The following is a 25,880-nucleotide window of genomic DNA, read 5'->3' on the forward strand; positions in this document are numbered from 1 at the left end:
TCATATGAAATTATTTTCTTGAGTACCACTCCAGGCCACTGCTCTAGGCTCTGAAGCAATAAAGAACAAAATAAATACGGTCTTTGCCCCCAAGAAGCTTGCAATCTGTTAGTTTAGATAAACAAGCAATTAAACAAATAACTAAATAAGAACATGGTAAAAATCGATAGGATGCCTAAGTACTTTGATTACAATTTGAAGATTTGAAATAAACCACTTTCATTTTCACTTACTTTCTGGACTTCTGATATTATGTACCAGGCAGTCCTTAGTCATCCCCATTCCCTATTCCATTAAGAGCAATACACAGACACGGTGAGGCATCAGCAAAGAAGCAGATTTTCAATTTTTATTCTCCCACTTAACAGAGCATGATTTTGATTTTTGAAACTACACCATAAGTTACGTGTGGACAAAAGTTATATTTAAAGAACTGTTCTCTATTCTACAATTGCTCATAGTATTTAAAAGAATGCTGACTGATTGGGGTGCCTGGGTGGCTCAGTCAGTTAAGTGTCTGACTCTTGGTTTCAGCTCAGGTCATGATCTCAGGGCATGGAGCCTGCTTGAGATTCTCTCTCTCCCTCTCCCCCCACCTTGAATGCTGAAGCTCGCTCGCTCTCAAAAAAATAAATAATTAAAAGAATCCTAACTGGTTAAACAGTCCAGGGGCGGCTCAGTCAGAAGGATGTGTGACTCTTGATCTCAGGGTTGTGAGTTCAAGGCCCATGTTGGGTGTAGAGATTACTTAAATAAATAAAACTTTAAAATAAAGAGTCCAGTTATCATCTCAGAAACTACTAGAGTTTTGTCATCTAATCTCTAAAAGAAAATTTTGCATACTATTTTCCCAGAGGCAACATAAAAAGCCATTATGGCAATCTAGAAAAGTGAACACATTATTAATGTCTTACCTAGGATTGCTTTTTTTTTTTAAGATTTTATATATTTATTTGACACAGAGAGAGCACAAGCAGGGGGAGCAGCAGAGGGAGAGGGAGAAGCAGGCTCCCCGCTGAGCAGGGATCCCGAGGCTGGTCTCAATCCCAGGACCCTGGGATCATGACCCCAGCCAAAGGCAGACACACAACTGACTGAGCCACCCAGGTGCCGCCCAAGATTGCTTTTAGTTGCAAGTTACAGAAATTCTGATTCGGTGAAAATTTATCCTACGTAACAAAGTCCAGGGAGACCTTCAGGATGAATAGATTCTGTAGCTCAATACTAGTTTCAAGGATCCTGGTTCTTTCCATACCGAGGCCATCTTCTCCGAGTCCACTCTGTCGTCATCCTCAGGCTAACCAGGAAGACTGCTATAGCAGTTCCAGGCAACACATCCAGAAATGTGTTTGGGAATGGTGGCAGGGAAGAAATCACCTCTTCTAACAGCCTTGCATTAGAAAAAAAGGAAACATGTCTCAGAAACCCTCCAGCAGACTTCTTCGTTCACTGGGCAAAATTGGGTTTCATGCCCATACTTCAGCCAAACACTGGCAGGGGAGTTGGGGTTACCGTTAGACCATTCAGCCCACCCTTGGGGTTGGAGGAGAGATCAGCTTCCTCAGGCACATGGCTGTGTGTGATATAAATAGGTATCTGAGCAGAATCAGGGTTGTATAAGAAAAGGACGTGAGCTATGTCCACTACACTTGCTGAACTACTTTTTCAAGGTAACAGTTTGAGCACAATACGATAAATCTGAAAGAAGTTAGAGACTTTGGTGGTCACCTGATGCAATGGACATAACTAATAAATGTTGGCGCACCCAGTTCACTAAGAAAACACTGAACAAAACTGATTGTTTTCTAATACTACTGCATGGTCTTACAAAATGAGAGCTTATGAAAAGCATATTTTTATTAGCCTTTATAAGATACTTAATGTTCCAGTCATGGAAAGGGAAGATTACTTACCAAAATCCGTCATAAGGGTTTCATCAGTTGAACTGGAAGTTGGGGAATGTTGTACATAGGCCTGGGTTACCAAACTCAGGCCTCTCAAACTAACATCAGCTCAGCATAATATTTCACCATCATTACAGTTTTGAAACTTGTGTTGTTCATTTCGAAGAATATTTGGATATCCTAGAGGATAGGCTAGATTGTAATATGATAACAGACAACTCCAAAATTGGAGGTTTAACAGCATAAAAATATTTCTCTTACATTAAGTCTGCTGGAGATGCACCAAACGGTCTGTGAGTTGGCTTGGCACTTTCAGGCTGCTTCAGTCTCTAAATCCTTCCATATGGAAGTGACATTTCTTGGCCAAGTTAAGGCACATGGCCGCATCCAATTTCAAGGGGTAGGGAATCCTTAAACCCCAAAGTAGAAAATATTGGATATTGATGAAGAGTGATCATGCCTAACACAATATTCATAATAGATTCACAAGTAGGTTCTATGAAGGACATTCTAAATCAATTTGCTATCATCAATATATGAAATACTACAACCAAGGCTGCCCTTTTTTCTAAGACGATTCTTATAATAATGGTTTTTAAAGATTTTATTTATTCATTTGAGAGAGAGAGAGCTTGCACAAAATGGGGAGAGGGGCAGAGGGAGAGGGAGAAGCAGACTGCCCACTGAGCAGGGAGCCCAACATGGGACTCGATCCCAGGACCCTAGGATCAGGACCCAGCCCAAAGGCAGATGGTTAACCAACTGAACCACCCAGGCACCCCCTCTAATATGATTCTTAGAGAGGAGCCATGACTGATATTACTTTGGTGGTGCCTACTCGTCCCACAGCCCCTCATTCTAAGAAAAATCCATTCTCCTCACCCTACAGAGGGATAGGCCTAAGTCTTCCCCTCTATAGCACATGAACCATCTGGCCACAGCCAACCGGACTAGCGTTGGGTGAAAACCTGACCCACGCTGGGCAATCAAGTTTCTTTTTCTCTAAGAAGTTGGACTTAGAACATAGCAATAAATACTATTGACTGCTTGAAGAACACAGAATCAGGGCTATGTCAGACACTTTCTTGACAGGTACAGACAAATTCCTCAAAAGAAAGAAAGGAAAGGAAAACAGGGCAGGCAGGAAAAGGGGTGGGTAATCAACCATGTGGTCCTTTAATCACAAATTCCAACTTTCTAGTTCCAGTGTAATCCTCCTAAAGCCCTTATATTTTCTGACCTTGGACTCTAGGAGATAACCTTGTGTTCCACCAAGAACTTTGGTTTTCTGTTCAAATTGGTTTGCAATGGGTTTCTATTTCTCACAGCCAAGCAATGGTCGCAGTAGCCAAAGCAAAGAACCTACACTGTCCTAAAAACTGTTAATGTATGTTAGGGACACACTGATCCAATGTTCCTCTTGCCTAGTTTTAAATTATAAGGCATTGTTTCCTGGAGTGCGTTCTGTAGAACAATGATCCTCCAAGCAGCTCTATGGAACAAGAGATTCAGCATCACGTAAGTTTAAGAAGTGCTGCACACCACATCCCCCTTCAGGAGACTGATAATATACATTAGCATATTTAAGGTTCTGAGAAGTTCTGCGTAAAGAGACCTATTAAGTCTCCTTAACCCAGCATTATCAAACGTGTGCATACCTTCCCATATAATACACATTAAAATCTCTTGGAACGTGTGCTCTGTAGAGAGCAGCAAAGCTGCTGCTACAGAGTTTGAAAGTTGATTCAGGAGAAGTACTTTTTGCTGCCGTAAAAATCTGCTGAAGAGCATTCTCTTCCCTTACTTTTTTAGCTATCAAATGACAAAGATGATTATTTAACAAGGAAAAAAAAGTGAGCACCAACCCTAAGAAAAGCATTGCTCCCACCAGATGTCTCACTACCAAGTTGACATTTACAATTAGAATTAGAATTAGAATTAAGAATCTTGGGGCACCTGGGTGGCTCACTCGGTTAATCGTCTGCCTTCGGTTTAGGTCATGATCCCTGGGTCCTGGGATCAAGTCCCACATTGGGCTCCCTGCTCAGCAGAGAGTCTGCTTCTCCCACTCCCTCTCCCTCTGCTGTTCTCCCTACTTGTACTCTCTCTCTCTCTCTCTCTCTCTCTCTCTCTCGGTCTCTCTCTGTCAAATAAATAAATAAAATCTAAAAAAAAAAAAAGAATTAAGAGTCTTGGGTTTCATTTTACTCTGAATGAGAATACAGGTAGAGTAAAAGATTCCCAAAGAGGGGGAAGAAATTTGGAGGTTTCTTGTGTGACTCTGGAAAATTATTGAGGAATCGCCCTCTAGAAACTATCTTTGGGATATCCTTATGGTCTACAGGATAACCTCTGATTAGGATAGCCACTTTTTTATTTCACTCTGTGCCTTTATATAAATTAACAGAGCTAAAAAGACTGCTTAATGCTTTGGCTTCCTGGCCAGCTGAAGCAATAAATAGTAGCTAGGTTGTGGCTCCTTTAATGTAGAGCTAGATTAAAATGACCTAAGTATCAAGGGAAGAAGCACTACTCACAATCATCTTCAAGATCAAATGATTTTTACTGCTTCTGTTTATATATAATATAGGGGCTTTTAGGTTGAGAGAATGAAATGGTTATTAAACCCCTATTGTGTGCCAGATACTGTGTTAGCCACTTTATGTTTGGGACCTATTTCACTAACTCTGTAAGTGTGTATTATTATGCCTCTTTTACAGCTAAGGACATCAAGTCCCTGAAAGGTTATTTTACTACAGCCTCATTGTTGGTAACTATTAGGCTATATAAAACCAATTCCATCTGACTCCAGAGTTCTCGTCCTTTCTATTTAAATGTGTTTGTCCCACAACAGGCCAGTGATGTTTTACACACAGTAAATGAGCCAGTCTAACAGCATAGGTAAAGAAACGTGTGTATATGTGTGTGCATTATAGAAACATGTTCAACATATCAAGCGGCTTTGGTATTCAAGGACAAACAAGAGCCTGGAAACAGTAAGGCTTCAGTATTCATGACATGATCAGGATTATCTCAATTGAAGCAATGATTAAGATGTTTTGTCAGGGAACAGTTTATTCGGGGAATCCTGGATGTGCTGCTTTGAAATCACCGTGAACTATTAAATGATGCATGTAAGTAGGAAGATGAGGTCCCAGAACTGTGTTTCTTCTTATTTCTTCCATCTTTTAACCTCGGTTCTCATTACAGCTTGAAGAGAAGCATTTTCTAATGATGCTTATAAAGTAAACAAAGGACACTGCCAGACAGACTACCAAGACTAGTATTCTAAACCCAATGAACTTAGCTGTCTATCAAGTTGGTGATAGAACCACACAAAACAACTATTTTAAATTTTTGTAGAACACAAGACTTTGACTATATCTATTCCCAGGACTATGAATCCTAAGGGCAAAAAGAAAGGCAAATTTTAAATTTCATTTAATAGCCTAAGGATTGGTTTTTTTAAAAAAATTGGTTTCATTTTTGAAACTATTTCATGGATATTAGAGAGCAGATAATTATGTTAATGTGTTAGGGTCCAAAACTTTCCATGTAAGAGATGAAACATATAGAAAAACAAAAAAGTAAAAGTCCTATAATTTTTTACCTCCTGAAAGAGCTAGGAAGAAACGACAGCCCAGTAGCAATGAACAGGCCTAACACCCAGATCATACCATATTTAGGTTAGCTGATTCCAGGTCTGAAACAGAAATGTACAAAACGAGCCTGGGGTGTCTTCTATTTGAAAGCAAGGAAGTTATCAAAGAATATTGGGGTCATATCAAAATGACACAAAAATCAGCTTCCTCTGGGGCTTCCTCTGGCCAACTACGGACCAATTTAAACATCCGAAAGAAAAAATGACTGCAACTGACTGAAACACATTGAATGTATAAAATCCATGAGTTCAGGGGCGACTGGGTAGCTCAGTCAGTTAAGCATCTGCCTTGATCTCAGGGTCCTGGGATCGAGCCCCACATCGGGCTTCTTGCTCAGCAAGGGGTCTGCTTCTCCCTCTCCCTCTGCCTGCTGCTCTTCCTGCTTGTGCACTGTCAATAAATAAATAAATAAATAAATAAATAAATAAATAAAATCTTTTTTAAAAATCCATGAGTTCATAATGATAGGAAAGAGAGAAAGAAAACTAATTAAATACACGAATCACTGGTCACTGTTAGAACTCAGGCATTGTATTAGTTTGCTCAGTGGCCTTTACAAAGTATCAGATTGGGTGACTTAAACAATAGCAATTTATTTCCTCACTATTCTGGAAGTCAGAAATCCAGGATCAAGGTTGATTTCTTCTGAGGCCTCTCTCCTTGGCTTGCAGCTGCTCACCTCCTCCCAGGGTCTTCACATGGTTTTCCCTCTGTGTATATCTGTATCTAGATTTCTTCTTATAAGTACATGGGTCATATTGGATTGGGGCCTACCCTAATGAGCTCATTTTAATTTAAGTACTTCTTTAAAGGCCATATCTCTAAAAACAGATACTAGGAGTTAGGACTTCAACATATGACTTGGGCAGGGGTGGGAGGAAAGTGGGTGTGCAGGGGAAGACACATTTTAGTAACAACAGGCACGTGTCCTTCCTTCGAAAATCAGAAATTCATGGAAGAGAAAAGAGAATTTATCTTGCCTGTCCTATATAAACTGTATTTTAGAATCACTAAATAGTCCTAATTGAAGAGAAAAATCAAGTTAGTAAATGTAAAAAGGACGATAGAATTTGAAAACCACTATTTTGTGGTTTAGGCAGTGCTCATCAATGGATGATAAAACTATTTAGGAGAAAGTTGATAGTTCACTTTACAATGTAAACATTAAGTGGCTGCCACCCGTCAATTTGGCATCACTAAAAGCTGGACAACCAGACATTATAAACCTCCTGGGGGGATGCAATGTAACTTATATTGCATTCCTTATGAGATATTCTTGCTAAAGAAGTTAAAAGTGAAATCTAATCGAACCTAACTGGAGGGTTTCCTGGAGTGGGGACCACCTCTGCTAATTTTTAGAGACTGAGCAAAGTTAAATGTGATGGGGAGCAAGCAAGTCTCAGAGAAATACTAGACAACAATTCACTTAGAGTCACTAGTAAATAGGGCAGAGCAAGGGGCTCATGGCAGCGGACAGAGACAAGAACCTCAAGAGACGTTCCTGCCTGCTAGACTTCTTTCTCACCACTGTCTCCATCAATATTTCTGTTCACAATTAAAGTGTAGTAAAGTCCCTACCAACCAGAAAAAATAACCCCAAGAAAAGTTAGATTATGAAATTGTGAAAGTCTAGAAGAAGCAAATAAAAGGAACCATTTGGCCTAAAGCCATTGCTCACATTTATAGAAAACCATACTGCTAAAGAAAGTGCTAAGAGGCTCCTTTGTATAGAATTGTTAGCTAAATATAACTACCCAATCATTTGTGAATAAATTGAAATGAGCTATCTTGGGAAAGTATAGAAATGTCACTATTCCTTAACCACAGATTCTGTCTTAGATATGGGACTTTCAGGCAGATATTTCATGCTGTTTGGAGATTTTTTTTTTTTAATGTTAGTGTTCTAATCCACAATATTTTTCTTAAGTCAAAATCTCAGGAATGCTGTACCTATCAAACGTAACTGTCTTTTATTGTATTTTTTATTTATGCCACAAACATCAGCTTTAAAGAAAGCATGATGCAATGAATAAATCTTTGTCAGGTTGTTTGACAGGATTAAGCCAACCAAAGAACTCCGTAAGTAACAAGAAAAAAATAGTTTTCCATAGAAATATCATAGAAATTTATTATCACATAAGCTACAAATATATCTTATTTGAATAATACATACTAAAAGAAGAAAGTCTATTTAGTGAGACTATGATAAAGCAAGGCTTTGGCTATCTATACCTTAGCATTGTATGTAAAATAAGACCTTCCTGGTACTTACTAATATAGAGGTTTCTAGAATAGTATTTTTTTAATTGCAAATCATGTTTTTCTCTATGTTAAACTTGTAGTTTTCCTATTAATTATGAAATATTTCCCCAAGACATACAAAAGGGACCATTGCACATTCTTTTTTTTTTTTTTAAAGAGGGGGAGGGCAGGAGAGGGACACAGAAAGAGGGAGAGAGAATCTCAAGCAGACGCCACACCCGCCAAGCACAGAGCCCAACGCAGGGCTCGATCTCATGACTCTGAGATCATGCCCTGAGCCAAAATCAAGAGTCAGATGCTTAACTGATTGAGCCGCCCAGATACCCCTCTAGTGTTTCTGCTTCAAGTGGCATCTGGTAGGCACTGGGATTGCTAGTAGATCCCAAATAGCCTCTCTCATTTGGCTGGCATTTGGTGTTACCCAGCTGGGGTTGTCGATTAGGGCACCTCAGTCCTCTCCATGGCCTCTCCCTGTAGCTCTGGGTGTCTCACAGTGTGGTGGCTGGGTTCAAAGAGGGAGCATTTCAGGAAGAAGAAGAAGAAGCTGCCAGTTCTCTTAGAGAGTCTATGTCCACAAGACCCAGAATGTCACTTCGTCCACGTTCTATTGGTCAGAGCCAGTCTGGCTTCAAAGAGAGGGACATAAGCCCATCTCTTGATCTGAAGAGTGGCGAGCATATACAGTGTGAAGTATCTGAGGAAACAATCTTTGGAGACTAGCTACTACAAACCACCCTCTAGCCATAACAATTCACATCCCTTCCTGTGCAAAATATACTCACCCCTTCTCAAAACCCTTAAAAGTCTCATACTATTATGGCATCAGGTCAAATCCAGGATCTTGTCAGCTAAATAAGGTCCAGGAGCACTTGAAGTGGCTACAGGTGTGGCCTCTCAGGTGCAACACCTCAGTTGTAAAGACCTTTAAATGAAAAAGACAAATCATCTGCCCCACATGCATCCAAAATAATACCATGGTGTAAGGGACAGGATGAGCACGATACCTCCATTCAGAAGGGGTGGGGGGTCAGAGGCGTAGAGCAGTGATCCGACCACAGCAGTTCTGAAATTCAGCCAAACACACATTGTCATTTCCTGCAACTCAGAGATCAGAAATGTTTCTTGATTAAGGCCTAGTTCTGCTTGATACAAGTAGTTCTTTTAGATTCTCCAGGCCTTTGGCTCTGCCCCAGGGGTCATTCTCTCTTTTCTGTGACAAATGGCCCATGTTTACTGCTTAGGAGGTTTCTCTGCTTGCTTCTTGCCCAGAGGACATTGGAGGCTCAGAGGTCGCTTTCGTTATTAACCTATCTTTCTGTCCCTTCAATTTATGCTTCTATAACTTGGTTTTTAAAAAAAAACTTTGTGGGCTGAGGTCCCTGGGTGGCTGAGTCAGTTTTGTGACCGACTTGATTTTGGCTTAGGTCATGATCTCAGGGTACTGGAATTGAGCCCCAGGTCAGGCTCCACGCTCAGCAGGGAGTCTGCTTGAGGATTCTTTCCCTCTCTCTGCCCACCCCCACCACCCACCCCTGCTCACACACACTCTCTCTCTCTCTAAAATAAGTAAATAATTCTTTAAAACAAAACAAAACAAAACTTTGTGGGCTTCTTGTGTATCAAATTATAATCTATTAGATAAAAAGCCACACCCACAAATCTCTTTGAAACAGACCCCCTCGGAGCGCCTGGGTGGCTCAGTTGGTTAAGCATCTGCCTTCGGCTCAGGTCATGATCTCAAGATCCTGGGATAGCGTCCCGCATCCGGGCTCCCTGCTCAGCATGGAATCTGCTTCTCTCTCTCTCTCTCTCTCCCTTTGCCCCTTCTCCATGCTCATTCTCTCTCTTTCTCTCTCTCTCAATCTCAAATAAATAAATAAAATATTTTTTAAAAATAAAATAAAAACCTTTGAAACAGACTCCCTCCACCTTGGATTCAGGTGGGACAAATGCCCTTAAGACTCTTGTAAGCTCTTGCCTAGCAGAGAAAATCCAAGAGAGGTGCACTTAAAATTCTCAGAAGCCTATCCTCTAGCTGGCAGCATTTTGGATTTGATCTTTGCCAGCAAAGTCCTGACTTAAACACTCTATTTTCATATTTTGTTATACACAGCTAAAAGAAACTAATTGGTACTGGCAATATTCTGCCTGGAAATCTTTTTAGCCATATTCACAAGCTCATGAAGCACGTCTTCTATCTTGCCTGTCACTATAGTCGACCTCGTTACCATACTTTCCACCGTTACATAACAGGAGTTGCCTTTCCTCCAGCGTATGATAATTTTATCCCTGTCCTTCGTCTTCACCTACGGTCTCCGCAAGGCCCTTCTGGCCCTCTCTGCAATGGTCCCAGAGTCCGTGCCACATGTTTTTAGGTCTTCATAACAATAGCACCATACTTCCAGATTCCAGTTGCTTAGCTACCTCTTGATATATTTTTAAAAATCCCAAAACTTCGTGACTTAAAACAATAGCAGTTTTATTATTTCTCCTGATTCTATGGGTTGTCCAGGGTTTAGCAGGCTGGTTCTTCTGGCCTTATTTGGGATCCCTTGTGTAACTGCATTAACAGAGGTTGGCTCTGGAACATACAAATGCTTCTTTACTCACATGTCTGGTGCCTCAGTGTTCCTCCTTGTGGTCTCTCTCTCCATATGATATCTCCTCCACTAGGGTCATTCCATGTGGCCTCTTTCCAGCTGAGGAGTCTTGATTTCTTTTTTTTTTTTTTTAATGATTTTATCTATTTATTTGAGAGAGCGAGAGCACAAGCAGGGGGAGCAGCAGAGGGAGAGGAAGAAGCAGGCTCCCCACTGAGCAGGGAGCCTGATGTGGGGCTCGATCCCAGGATCCTGGTGTCATGACCAAAGCTGAAAGCAGACACTTAACTGACTGAGGCACCCAGGCGCCCCAAGAGTCCAGATTTCTTACATGAAGGTTCAGGGGTCCAAGATAAAGGAAATGAAGTACCAGTTCCCTTAAGACCTGAACTTGGAAGTCCCAGAAAGCTACTTCTGCTGTGTTCTATTGGGCAAAGCAAGCCACAGACTAGCTCAGATTGAAGGGGAGGGGAAATAAACTTCCTGCTATGGACCGAATGTTTGTATCTCCCCAAAACACTATGTTGAAATCCAATCCCCAATGTAATGGCAGTAGGAGGTCAAGACTTTAGGAGGTGACTAGGTCGTGAGGATAGATCCCTCATGAATGGGGTTAGTGGCGCTATGAGAAGAGGCCAGAGAGCTAGTTGGCTCTCTCCAGTGTATGAGGAAACAACACTGAGTCGGCCATCTACGACCTGAGAGACAGCTTCTACCAGAACTGGAAACTTGATCTCAGGCTTCCAGCCTCCAGAACTATGAAAAATAAATGTCTGCTTTTCAAGCCACTCCATGTATGCTGTTTTGTCACAGCAGCCACGTCTAAACATGAGGAACACAATCTGCATTCGGGGAGGGGAGAAATTGTTGATGGCCAACGTTAGAAAACTAACGACCACAACAGCTAAGTCTCGAGCCGCCTTGTTTGTGGTAAATTATAGGAAGTCTGAGTCCTGACTCCTCTCCTTTGATGCATTAGTGCACTTAAGTGGGGGAGTATCTCCCGACCAGACCAAGCTCTGCGGGTCTCAAATCTCAAACCCCGTCTCAGGCCAGCAGGGAATGTTAAGCCAGACATTAGAAGACTACAAAGCTCCCTCTTCTTTTTTCTCTTTCCTTCCTTCCTTTTTTTTTTTTTTTTTAAGATGCCATGATTGCTCTTAACTAACCTTGGTAAAGAAGAAAATCTTGCTCAAGTCAATGATATCTCCTTTGACCCAATCACCTACTTTTCTTGAATTATAAAATGGTACCTCAACCAATTACCATTTGTCTGATTTCCCCAAAGCAGTATGAGAGAGTGTGTCAAACTGCATAGTATTTCTTACTGGTTGATTCCCCTACAGGCTGTTTGACTCATGGACTATAGACCCAGATTCACCATTAAGAGTTTGGCCTGTGTAGTGACACTTTTCAAACTATGGGTGTAAATAAGAAATGTTTAATGTATGTAGAAATCTTAAATTCGAACAAAAAGGAAATATGACCAACTGATGAAAAGATAAGATTTTTTAAAATGAGGACAAACGTAAGTGAGATAATTTTATATCTTAGGGGTGTAGAGTGATACTGTGAAGTATATTATATAGTATGTATATAGCATACAATGGTATAACAAAGCAAAATAAACCAACCATGATGCATTAAATTGGAGTAAATGCTTTATTTCCATGTAGCATGCCCTGTGTGTCATATAGACCTTAATCTGTAGTACCTTATTCACCTTATTTTTTTATTGATATAATTCAGATACCATAAAATTCACCTTTTCAAGATATATAGGTCAGTGTTTTTTAGGACTGTTGATCCTTGAACAACTCAGGAGTTAGGGGTGCCCCAACTTAACTATTGATAGCCTGTTTACCAGGAGACTTATCAGTAACATAAACACTTGATAACACATATTTTACATGTTTATAGTATTACATACTATATTCTTACAATAAAGTAAGCTAGAGAAAATAAAGTGTTATTAAGAAAATCATAAGGTGGGGGGGGGCTCCTGGTTAGCTCGGCTGGTTGAGCTCCTGCCTTCGGCTTCGGTCATGATCCCTGGGTCCTAGGATCAAGCCCTGCATCCAGCTCCCTGCTCAGTGGGGAGCCTGCTTCTCCTTCTCCCTCTGCCTACCCCTCCTCCTGCTTGTGTTCTCTCTCTCTGTCAAATAAATAAATAAAATCTTAGAAAGAAAGAAAGAAAGAAAGAAAGAAAGAAAGAAAGAAAGAAAGAAAGAAAGAAAGAAAGAAAGAAAGAAAGAAAGAAAGAAATCATAAGACGGGTGTCTGGGTGGCTCAGTCAATTAAGTGGCTGACTCTTGATTTCTGCTCAGGTCATGATCTCAGGGTCATGAGATCAAACCCCTCCCCCCTTGGGCTCTGGGCTCAGCAAGGAGTCTCCTTGAGATTCCCTCTCCCTCTCTTCCTGCCCCTCCCCCACCCCTCCCACTCTCTAATAAGTACATAAATCTTTTTTAAAAAATTTTTAAGGGGCGCCTGGGTGGCACAGCGGTTAAAGCGTCTGCCTTCGGCTCAGGGCGTGATTCTGGCGTTCTGGGATCGAGCCCCACATCAGGCTCCTCCGCTATGAGCCTGCTTCTTCCTCTCCCACTCCCCCTGCTTGTGTTCCCTCTCTCCCTGGCTGTCTCTATCTCTGTCGAATAAATAAATAAAATCCTTAAAAAAAAAATTTTTTTTAAAGATGGGGCGCCTGGGTGGCTCAGTCATTAAGCGTCTGCCTTCGGCTGCGGGATCGAGCCCTGCATCGGGCTCCCTGCTCTGCTGGGAGCCTGCTTCTCCCTCTCCCACTCCCCCTGCTTGTGTTCCCTCTCTCACTGTCTCTCTGTCCAATAAATAAAATCTTAAAAAAAATAAAATAAAAATTTTAAAATTTTAAAAAAGGAAATCATAAGAGAAAATACAGTTACAGTACTGAACTGTATCTATCAAAAAACATGCTTGTTTAAGTGGACCTGCGCAGTTCACACCATATTGCTCGGGGGCGACTGTGTGTTCACAATGAGCAGCTATCACCACTTACTAATTGTAGAACATTTCATCACCCCGAAAAGAAACCCTGTACCTATTAGCAGTCATTTCGCATTCCTCCCACCCACCCCACCCCCATCCCTGGAAACCACTAATCTACTTTCTGTCTCTGTGAATTTGCCTATTCTGGACATCTGCAAAGTGGAATCATGCAACATGTGGCTTTTGGTGTTTGGCTTCTGTTACTTAGCATAATGTTTTCAAGGTTCATCTGTGCTGTAGCACATATTGGTACATCATTTCTTTTTATTGCCAAATGATAGTCAATTATAGGGACATACTATATTTTATTTATTCATTCATCAGCTGATCGACAACTTGGGTCGTTTTCCCTTCTCGACTATTACAAATAATATTGTGAACATTCATGTTTAGCTTTATTCACTTTAAAGATTTCTTTAGAATACCCTAAATAAATAAGGTTAATGATTTTTCTTCTTTTTTTAGTTTTTATGTTAATATTATAGATAGTTTTTTGGAAAAGAAAGCTGTCTAAAAACTGATTTCTGGGGGGAGAAATTAGGGCAGTAACGAATAGTTACATTAAGCGTAGAGCGTGAAGTTAGAAATTATAGGCCCACTTTACTAATCAAGCTCATAACCCCAGGAGGACGACAAGAACATAAAAGAGAATTCAAGCTGTTTTTCAGGGGTAGGGCGAATTTATATAACAAAACTTAAATAAAAGTTCTCTTGTTTCAAGATTTACAGGAAGTATAAACCAAATAAAATTGCCTTATTACGAAGATTTACACAGAGTTCTTTCTAGCTAATTATTTAACATTGCAAGAGGCACAGTGCTTACCTCTCCTGTCCTGTTTCTTGTTTTGAGAGTGTTTTTGTTTTTACATATAATTAATGGTCCCCAGATGTACGTTCCTTTCAGAGCTCTATCTTTTCACTTTCATCTTCTTTAGGGAACAGAGGTTTCCAATATTTCCCCAAGCCTGAAGTTTAAAAAAAGACCAAACAATAGAGCCATGTTGACAGCACTTTTAGGAAGTTTTCCTTTTAGGTCTAATATCAGACTTTACTATGTAATCGTAGCGCATCTCTGCACTCATTAATACTGACTTCAAGACCCTGTCCCTACCTGAAACTGTTCCTCCTCTCAACTCTTTAATCAGAAACCTCATTTCTCTCACCACCACCCACCACGCTCCTGCATTTCGTGCCTCTCTGTCCTCAAACGGGCTCTCAGGCCTTATCTCTCCCTTCAGTGTCTTAGGTTGTCAGACTTCTAGCCCCTTCCTGGTTCCTTTCCTTCCCCTCACCTGGATCCCAGAATGTCAGCCACTCTCTCCCCAGCCCCTTGGATTCCCTCAGCCTGGAGCTTTAGCCTCATCCAAACTTGTGAGCCATCCAAGCAGAAAGCCACCCAGTTCGATTTCTCTATTCCAGGACTACTATCCCCTGGCCTCTCTGCACCCCTGTGAGAGCCCTACCACCTGGTGTTTCAGCGTAGCCCAGAAATTGTTTTATTCCTTCTATTCATAAGGTCTACTTCAAACCTTTACCGTTCTCCTCAAGTCCCAGACTTTATCCACCATTCTTTCAGCAGAAGCAAAACCAAAACCAGAGGTAGCAGGCAGGAACTACTTTCATTCCCCTCCATCTGTAAATGTGTTTGAATCTCTTCTTATCCTTACACCTTTTTTCTCCATTGATCACTTTCTCTGTGCTTCTTGCACCCCTTTGACTTCATTCAAGAACTTATTCTTGGGGCACCTGGTGGCCCAGGCAGTTAAGTGTCTCTGCCTTGGGCTCAGGTCGTGATCCCAGGGTCCTGGGATGGAGCCCCACACAGGGCTCCCTACTTAGCTACGAGTCTGCTTCTTCTTCTCCCTCTACGGCTCCCCGTGTTTATGCTCTCTCTCTCTGTCAAATAAATAAATGAAATCTTAAAAAATAAAAAAAAAAGAACTAGTTCTTGACTTATTCTGTTGACTTCCCTCATTCATATCTTTAGTTCCCTCCATGCCATCTCCTTCCTTCCAGTCTCTAGACAACATCCTACAAAGCCTCTCTTCCTAGTTTGCCCCCCCTCTGGATTCACCCTTAACTTCCTAATGAAGTTCCCTGGCTTCAAACACTACCTTTCTCTACAATTCAATCCCTAATGCAGACAGAGAATTCAAAAACACAAATTTGACTATGCCATTTCCATAATTTAAAATTTCCATGGCTCCTCATGGGCTCCAGGATAAGATCTGAACTTTACAGTATGATAGACAAGCCTCTCAATCCTGTAACCCCCATATACCTTCCCAGCCCCATCTCTCCACTCCCCAAGGAGCACGTTACCCTTTTGCTACAGCAACCACTCAGTGATTGTCACATACTTTCATGTCTCTAGGCCTAGGATGCTCTCTGTTGTGGGCTGAACCGTATCTCTCCCAAATTCATATGATGAAGTCCTAGCCTCCAGTCCCTCAGAATTGACTGTATTTGGAAAGAGGGCTTTTAAAGAGGTAATTAAAGTAAAATAAGAGCATATGGGTGGTTCCTAACCTAGTACAACTAAATTCATTTAGAAAGAGGAGATTGGGACACAGAAGGATGGCCACCTAAAACCCAAGGAGAGAGGCCTTCAGAATAAACCAACACTGCTGACACCTTGATCTTGGACTTGTAGCCTCCAGAAGTATGAGGAAATAAATTTCTGTTATTTAAGCCATCCCCAGTCTGTGGTACTTGTTATCTCAGCCTGAGCAAACTAACTCACCTCCCTCCAGAATCTCCTTCTAAACACCTACCATTTACGCCACCTACTGCCTCCTCTCAACTCGGTGAATGTCATCTCCTCTCTAAGACCCTTTTCCTTTTAGGAGACAGCCCCTCCTACCTTGAGCTCCATTCCTCCAGGGGGCTGTGCAGCAGGCTCCAGTACATTCTCACCCTCATCAGTCATCCATGTTTCGTAGGCCTACGAGCAGCTAAAGCAACATCTATATTACTGCAGATCAGATGCTCTTTGGACACCACACACTAGGAGCAGATATTTCTTTTGCTGACAGAGACATCGTAGTTTTAGAAACCATCACAATTTCATATCCATATGAAATTTTCTTAGTATCTGCTTATTTGATCTGAAAATACATCGTGTGGTACAAATGTTCATTCGAGAAGTTTCTGCTTAAAGATTCTTACTATGTACAATTAATAATGTGCTAACAGTTCTTCCCATCAAGTTTTTCAGATCTCACTTGTAGATATTTATGACTCCCAAGTGTGTTCTTAGATGCCGTGGTCAAGGACATGGGGAATTTTACATACAGAAACAGGTAGTTGTAGCGCGTTGCTTTTTAAAGACACCCTAAAATAAAGAGTAGTCCTTTAAGATGTGAAATAGGTTACAACCTTTGCCAGACCAGCTGGAGTTCTTACAAGACTGCAAAAGGCACCGTCCTTTAAAGATAGCACTTTCTGTTGTAACGATGGAGACAGAATCTGGCGGCATGCTATCCGAGGTCAGAGGAGTAGAGAGAAAGGAGCACTGACATGTGTCTGTAGCCTCACTCATTAGAGCCGGAAAGAGCATCTTAGGCGGGCAGACAACAAAAGAGCCTATAGGAAGATCACCTCTCGCATGATGAAGGCACCGGGAAAACCGTGTGCTCGCCATGCAGTTTGAGGTTGAAGTCATCTCACTAAGGCTTCGCTTCAAGCACGTTTCCCAGCGACTGTATGGCCATCCAGCTTTCTTATGACTCAATTCTAACATTGTAAAGGAAATGAGGATTTGCTACACACTTCAGTGGTAGAAATTAAGGGCAGAAATTGTATTTTCTTGGTAGAAAACAACACCTCTAAAAATCTACTCTGTAAAAACAAAACAACAACAACAAAAAAAGACAGCTCAGGGAATTATGGAGGAAGCATTGCCACAGATAATAATGCAGGGGAGACTCCATAGTCTCATTTTCATTGCTGCAAAATGCTCTGGAACAATAAAAAAAAACTGTCCCGTTTCTTGGCAGGTATCTCCCTCACTTCTTGCTTAAGTCACAGTCCTCAACTTCCAGAAAAAAAAAAAAAAAAAAAAAACACTAATCTGCTCCAGTTTGCACTTAGCTCTGTTTCCTTGTCTATTTCCAGCTTTGCCTGATCCATATCTTCCGCCCTCTATAAAATGCAATATCACACAAGTGTAGAGCAGGACGGTGACTTGAGAATGGGAGAAGTCATGGGCCGAGAAGTGAGACGGCCTCTCCCATCGCTGCAGGGTTTCCCTACAGCAGCAGAGATGAGACTCCAGGCCAGTGCTCTTTCTTCCTTGGAGGCTATCAAGGTCAGGTTTTTCTCTTTCCCACCCTCTCTAGTTCTCACTCACCATCAAGACACCCTGTCTCGGGTGCTATGAATTCCCGCTTTAACCCCTAATTGCCAGAGGCAGAGTAACTAATTTTTCCACGTGAGGGAAGGGAGGCTATCGGGGGCAAAGGAACCAATCTATGGTCCTACACACTAACCCTTCATATGATCTTATGTTCTGCACGTTTTTCCGTCCTGTTGGTCATTCTGTGTCTGTGGAAAAGATCCTGGACTCTGAGCCTGGGTTTAAAGTTTAAGTCCGCCGTCCTCCCTCTCTTCCATCACCCTACCCGCCCCCGCCGCGGCACTATGGGAGGCTCCCCGTGGTTAGGAACAGCAGTCTCACGTCTGCCCTGCTCTTTTGCTACGATGACATTCAAACAGGGTGATATATGTGAAAGCTCTCACAGATCAAGATGCAAATATTAGTCATCCTTTTATTACTATTGTTCTAACATCTCAGATACGCTAGAAAAGGAGCCCCACAGGTCATTCCTTTCTTCACTCATTCATTTATTCATTCAACAAATTGTTGACCTCGGAGATAAAGAGGTAGATAAATATATATAATAATAACTACCACTTCTTCACTTTTACTTCGTACAAAAAACTTTTTAGACACTTTACGTGATTTATCTCATCTCCTTCTCACAAAACAAGTGAGATAGGTACTGTCCCTATTTGCATATGAGGAACTGTGGCTCCCATATAGCCCCAAATCTCAACATCTAAGTGTTTTTTTTTTAAAGATTTATTTATTTATTTATTTATTTATTTGACAGAGAGACACAGCGAGAGAGGGAACACAAGCAGGGGGAGTGGGAGAGGGAGAAGCAGGCTTCCCGATGAGCAGGGAGCCCGATGCGGGGCTTGATCCCAGAACGCTGGATCATGACCTGAGCCAAAGGCAGACGCTTAACAACTGAGCCACCCAGGTGCCCCTCAACTTCTAAGTGTTAGAACCAGTTCTCAGGTGACGATTTTTCAAAAATATTCATTTTTACTGTGGTAAAATGTACAGAACGTAGATTTTACCATTTTAACCATTTTGAAGAGTACTATTCAGTAGCAAGCAGCACACACACACTGTTCCGCAACCATCAGCACCATCCATCTCTAGGACTTTTTCATCATCGCAAACTGAAACTCTGTGTTCACTTAGCACTAACTCCCCGTTCCCCCTCCTCCCAGCCCCTTGTAACCACCATTCTACTTTCCGTCTCTATGCATTTGACTATTCCAGGTACCTCATGTAAGTGGAATCATATAACATTTGTCATTTTGTGTCTGGCTTATTTAGTATGTTGTCACAATTAATCCATGTTGTACAATGTATCAGAATTCCATTCTTTTTTAAGACTAAATAACATGCCTTCGTATGTATTTCACATTTTGTTTATCCTTTCATCGCTCAACGGACATTTAGCCCAGGTCTTTTGAATGGCAAACCTCTTAACCACTAAAGCAAGCTCAGTTGTTATTCTAATAGCTATTACACTGTCAGAGTGTACAAAAAGCTAAACTGTTACCCTTAGAATTTTACTAGGAATTCTAGTAATCATTCTAGGATTCTAGGGGATTCTAGGAATCATTTAATTTCCCTAGCATGATGAGCCACTAAATGTAATAGGATTTTCTGCCTAATATAATAGTATCAATTCATATTATCAAGGATGATAGAAAAAAATCTGAATGAATCATATCATTCTAAAATTAGAACTCATTTTAGGGAATTAATTTTGTCATTTCAAAGTTACAAATCTATTCTTTTAACTTTTAGCAAAAATGACAATTGGTTCTGATCACCAATTCTAACCCAATACAATAAGAACATTTTTTTAATATCTTTTTTTTTTTTTTTTGAGTAGGCTCCACACCCAATGTGGGGGTTGAACCCACAACACTGTGATCAAGAGTTACATGCTCTACTGACTGAGCCAGCCAGACGCCCCAATAAGAAATGTTTTAAGTTCAAAGGAAGATAATCCAATTGTAGCATATGGACTTAGCCTGGTACAGACTTACGAAGGTGGAGGGTTGCTCTCTTGTGTTTATCTATCCATAGGAGATCCTAACCCAAATGCCATTCCAATTACAATTTGGAAGACTTCTGACAACATCGTCTGAAAAACTACACATTGAATTTTCAGAAATAATGTCTTAATGTTTTTTAAGCAGCATTATATTGAGGTATAAATGACATACAATAAATCATATATATTTTAAGTGTACAATTTGACAAGTTTTGACATACGTATATATCCATTCATTGTTTTACATGTTTGTATATCCAAACATTCCAGCACCATTTGTTAGAATGATTCTCCTTTTTCCACTGAACTGCCTATATATTTTTGTCAAAAAATCATGAGACCTATTTCTAGACTGTATTCTCTTTCATTGATCTGTTTGTCTTTGTGCCATTACACTGCACTGTCTTGGTTACCGAAGCTTTACAAAGTCTTGAAATCAGATAGTTAGTCCTCCAGCTTTGTTCTTCTTTTTCACTTGTTTTGGCTATGCTAAGTTCTCTGCATTTCCATATGACTTTTAGAATCAGTTTGTCAATTTCTATAAAATGTTTTTCATTGGGGTTGCATTGAATGGATGGATCAATTTGGAGAGAATTTACATCTTAACAATATTTAGTCTTCAACCCTATGAACAAAGTAGTTTTCCTTTTATTTAGGTCTTTAACTTCTCTCAGCAATGTTGTATAGTTTTTAGTGTACAGGTCTTGCATGTCTTTAGTCAGAAAAGTATGTTATATTTTTGATGCTATTGTAATTTTTTTCTTAATTGGATCTTTAAAGTGCATTAATTCATCTTCATGTAATATTTCAGTATACTAGAATATGGCTGGCTGTTTTGAGTATAGAGACGTTTCAATGTTGGGGCACCTGTGTGGCTCAGTCGATTAAGCGTCTATCTTTGGTTCAGGTCATGACCCCAGGGTCCTGGGATAGAGCCCACATCAGGCTTCCTGCTCAGCGGGGAGCCTACTTCGCCCTCTACCCCCCTCCCCTCCGCTCGTGTTTGCTCTCGCTCTCTATCAAATAAATAAAATCTTTTTTAAAAGAATGTTTCAATGTCAAGAATCTGTAAAAGTTACCATACTTCCAGTTCTATTTCTTATTGACAAGGAGTAGAATAAGTAGTCTTGGTGGACATGTTTCATCCAAATGGCTAAGCACTTCAGTCCTTATTTATGGTTACTCCTTCCCAGCTACAAAGAAAACATGCTTCTCTCTAACTTTCTAATTAGGAAACTCATGAAAAATATATATTCCAGTTGGAACTTTGGAGCCAAGTTCTATTTTTCGGGGGAATGAAAACATTTCCAGCTTTCCACCACATTCCTAGAAGGTGCTTAACAAATATTTGTTTTGAAGGAATGAATAGTTAGCATATGGAGCACAGAGGCTCTCTTGGAAGATGCTTTCTGCAGTTGAAGGAGTAGCAGGAACTTTCATTTAAGCTCTGCCCTGGTTTTATAATTTCACTCAATTTATTTGTACTTCCTACTTTGTATTTATTTCAAAGAACTTTTAAAATGAGACACTTGAGGATGCTTAAATGTGGATGGGAAGGAGCCAGTAGAGATGGACTGCTTAAAGTTAAGGACAGGAAAAAGCAATAATAGTTTAAGTGAGTTCTCTGAGAAATCAAAAGAAAGTAAAGGCTAGGGCACAGATGGAGGGATTGGCCTTACACAAGGGGAGCAGGGATGCCTCTTCATCTGAAGTTGCAGGAATAGAGGTCATAGACATAGTATAGGCTGTTAGATGTGTTGCTAGGACACTGAAGGTATTCTGGTCTAATGGTGTCTGCTTTCTCTAGGAGTGAGAGGTGGAGGAGTAAGAAAGGAAAATAGGAAAGTTTAGTCAGGGGAGCCCAGTAAAGAAAGATAGAATCATACTCTAGACCTCTTATTAATGATAAGTATATCTTCAGGCTACAAAATTATTCTGTTTTTCCCCCTCTTCCCCAAAAACCCACCCCAAACCCTTTGCCAAACCCTTGCTCGCACCATTGAAGGGCCCAGTAATGTCAGAGACCACGCATGAGTGAATGAAAAGTTCACCTTTTAAGAAAAAAACCTTATGGAATTTGCTTATATATACTTACATATAAGTATATAATCATCGTGATCATTTGGTGATTTCTAGTTAGGTTGTAGGATCATAAAACGTAAGAGGTGGGGCACCTGGCTGGCTCAGTTGGTAGAGCTTGCAACCCTTGATCTTGGGGCTGTAAGTTCCAGCCCCACATAGAGATTGCTTAAAAGTAAAATTAAAAAAAAAAAAAAGTATGAAGTGTTAGGAATCACTTTTGATGCTTTGATTTTTAGCACAAACCAGTATGATAATTTCATTAGTAGTTTAAAATTTCAATATTATTTCTATCATAATTCTTACCATTTTAAAACATAAAATGAGAAACAGTTTCATTATCCAGACTTTTCTTACCAGTGATAAGTGGTTGATAACCACCATTGCCGGCCATAAAATTACTCTTAGTTCATCTAAGATGCATGTTTTTTCACATTTTAATATCTCAGAAATCAAAATATACCTTACAATTGATGTCATCTTCCAACTATAATTGGAAATACTCTTTCTTTTTTAAAAATACATGTAATAGGGGTGCATGGGTGGCTCAGTTGGGTAAGCATCTGCCTTTGGCTCAGGTCATGATCCCTGGGTCCTGGAATACAGCCCCAGGTATGTCAGGCTCCCTGCTCAGCGGGGAGTCTGCTTCTCCCTCTCCCTCTGCTGTTCCCCCTGCTTGTGCTCTCTTTCTCTCTGTGTCAGATAAATTTTTTAAAAAACCTTAAAAAAACTCAATAAAGGTGCTCCTTATGACCGATGGTATCATAGTTTCCATGAAATAGCCCTTCTTTTTCTCTACTCCCCTACTACTTTCTAAAACTCACAGGAAAAAAAAAAAAGATTTGATGCCTTCACTCTCTTTGAGGGACAAATGTTTGAGAATGTTACCTGACCCAAAGGTATTTACATTTTATTTTTATTTTTTTATGTACTTACATTTTAAAAGAGATGGGTAAGGTAAGAGATGGGATTTAACCTATCCTGTGAAAGTAAAGGAGATTTCCATCTGGGGAAAGCCTTTGAGGACCCTCAGATCTACTATGCTGGCAGCTATCTGCCTCTGAAATGCCCCTGTCTTCACCTCCTAAAAATTAGATAAACTTGTGACCAAATGAGCCCTAGATTTTTACCTATAGATTTACCCTAAATGCAACTCAAAACTACCCTGGGGACTATAGGTATTCTACCTACTGTGTTCACCAAAGCAAAGAAGACCTTGTTTAAATGATCTGGTTTGGGGAATTATTAGTCTCTAAAAATATCCATTCATCAGGATACACTATCTCCCCTTTCCAGAAACTCCAATACAGTTTTTGGGTTTTCTGAAGGAAATGGGTAAAGGTTTGAAGCCGTATTTCTCAAATAGTGTGTTCTAGCCGACGGCATCAGAATTACGTGGGAAGCTAGTTAAAATACAGAGTCATAGGCCCTACTTCAGGGGATAAGCCACAGAATATAGCATTTTTAACAGGCTGATTCATATGTGCATTGAAATTAGAGATCTTAGACCTCTTTAGAGAAGCTTATTCTCTTATAAGAAGTCTTGCATAGAGGGGCGCCTGGGTGGCACAGCGGTTAAGCGTCTGCCTTCGGCTCAGGGCGTGATCCCGGCGTTATGGGATCGAGCCCCACATCTGGCTCCTCCGCTATGAGCCTGCTTCTTCCTCTCTCACTCCCCCTGCTTGTGTTCCCTCTCTCGCTGGCTCTCTCTATCTCATAAATAAATTTTTAAAATCTTAAAAAAAAAAAAGAAGTCTTGCATAGAGCCCGACACACACCATAAATGAATGGCAGGGGCCTGCATTAGCTACGGCCACGTCGTAGATCACCCCCAAACTTAGTAGCTTAAACAGCAAACATTTATGATCTCACAGTGTCTGTGGGTGAGGAATTAGGACATTTAGCTGAGGGATTCTGGCGCAGGGACTCTCATGAGGTTGCATTCCAGATATTAGGTGGCTACAGCCGTCTGAAGGCTGACTAGGACAAGAGGATGGTTCATTCACATGGTTCTTGACAAAAGGCTTCCATGGCTGCCGTTGCCTGTGTGGGGGCTCAGTCCCTCTTCGGACAGGCCTCTCCATAGGATTGCTGGAGTGCCTCTTGAGATTACCTCATGAGATTACCACTGCTTTCCCCTGAGTGACTTATTCAAGAGACAGCAAGAAGGAAACCTCAGTGCCTTTTATGACCTACTCTCCAACGTCATGCCCCACCATTTCCATCATATTTTGTCACTAATTTCATCCCCCTGTCAAGGAGAGAGGAATTAAGTGCCAGCTCTTGAAGGAAAGAGTACCCAGGGATCTCTGGACATGTTATTAAATTACTACGGTGCTAATATTATTTCCTTATGGTAGTGCGGAAAGCACTTGCGAAAGGGTCCCTTTTGTTTGAGTTGCCCAGAAATGCCCATATCTTCCTACCCACTTTTTGGGGGGAGACTGGTGAAGAACCCAACCACACAGAGGCTGCTTTGTGCCACACATGACTCGCTTTTCTAATTGTGGGTGGGAAGTGAACCCCCTGATACTCTTCCTTCCTCGGCAAACAGGCTTTGGCTCAGCTAGTGGTTAAAACAGCTCAACAACCCGCAATCATAAATGTTGTAGAGCTATAGAAAGAGAGAAAAAGCTTGAAGTGGGTGTTATTTTCTCCCTCTGTGGTACCACATAGCAATGGAAATGCCAAGTGGGCTGCCACAATGACATGGCTCCACAGCCCCTGCACCTGTCTATCTAGAAGTCAGCACTCCATAAAACCAATGGGGATACGGTAATTTGCCTTTTAATAACAAGTCCTTCATTTTATAAAAATCTGGGATCTCAAATTCCTCGAAGCAGCCTACACTACTAACACACTTAAAATGTTCATTTTAAAATCTGCTTTACGGGGATGCACAAGAGATACCTCTTGCAGAATTTGAGGAGCCTGTCGGAGTGACACAGCTTCCAAAAGCATCTAGTTTACAACCCGTAAGTAGTTTAAGCGGTGGAAGCATTGGGCTGATCCCAGAGCTGCTTTAGCTGACAGTCTGAAGGGAAATTGCAGTACAAGATGGAATCAGATTTTGATCTTTCTTCGAATGCCTATTGTCTGTTTTATCAAAGACATTCGATATTGACATAGTGCAGCCTATTGAGTCTCAATAAAATCTATTCTTCACTTTCTTTTACCTCATCTGCAGACTGTTGACATTTCCTTTTATTTCGACACTGATGTTTTTCTTTTACATTGGAGATTTTAGCACTGATGTTGTAATTGCCTATCACACAGCTGGCCCTGTTATGATGTTCTTGTGAATGTCCCTTCATTTTCCTGATGGTCCTGTGATCCAATCTACAATCCATTTAAAAACAAAACATTCATGTGCCATTTTCCGCTGTGGCTCTTTTGGAGTTCCATTCCAGCTTCATTAATATTGATGCTGTCTGTCTCCTTGCTTATTTCAGAAGATTCTTTGAAATTAATCTTCAGAATTCACTGTGATTTGCTGCTGTTTTGTGCGTCAGCCCCAGTACGGCTTGTCTCTCGTTAATTTTGTTTTTCTTTATTTTTACCCGTCTGCTATGACTGTTCTCCTACTTGTACTACTGGTGTGTGTCAGGTCCTTTATGGAATCCCGGTTTCGCCTCTGCCTTTCACTGTGATTTTCCATCATTAGGGACCTCTTGAATAAAAATGTAGCCCTTGTTTCTGACAGAGTCCATGTTCCTTTACTTTTCTATGTGATTTTCCGTCATTATGGTTCTTAAATTTCTTGAATAATGACATATACTATGAACAAATGGACAGAACAGTAATGGCTTCATCAGTGTTTTCTAAAGTGTATCTGCAGCTTTTAGAGCACGCAGTGCCAGAACAGAATCTGTACTATATATGTAAAAGAATTTTTAAAATAGATTTTGTGGTCTGTTGGTGACAATGCTCTGGTGCATTAATAATTCACATTCTTGCTTACGGCACCTACTTGTTAGAATTCCA

This window comes from Ursus americanus, chromosome 1 (assembly GCF_024610735.1).
Source record: "Ursus americanus isolate L20-20 chromosome 1, mUrsAme1.1.p, whole genome shotgun sequence".
NCBI classification, from domain to species: Eukaryota; Metazoa; Chordata; class Mammalia; order Carnivora; family Ursidae; genus Ursus; species Ursus americanus.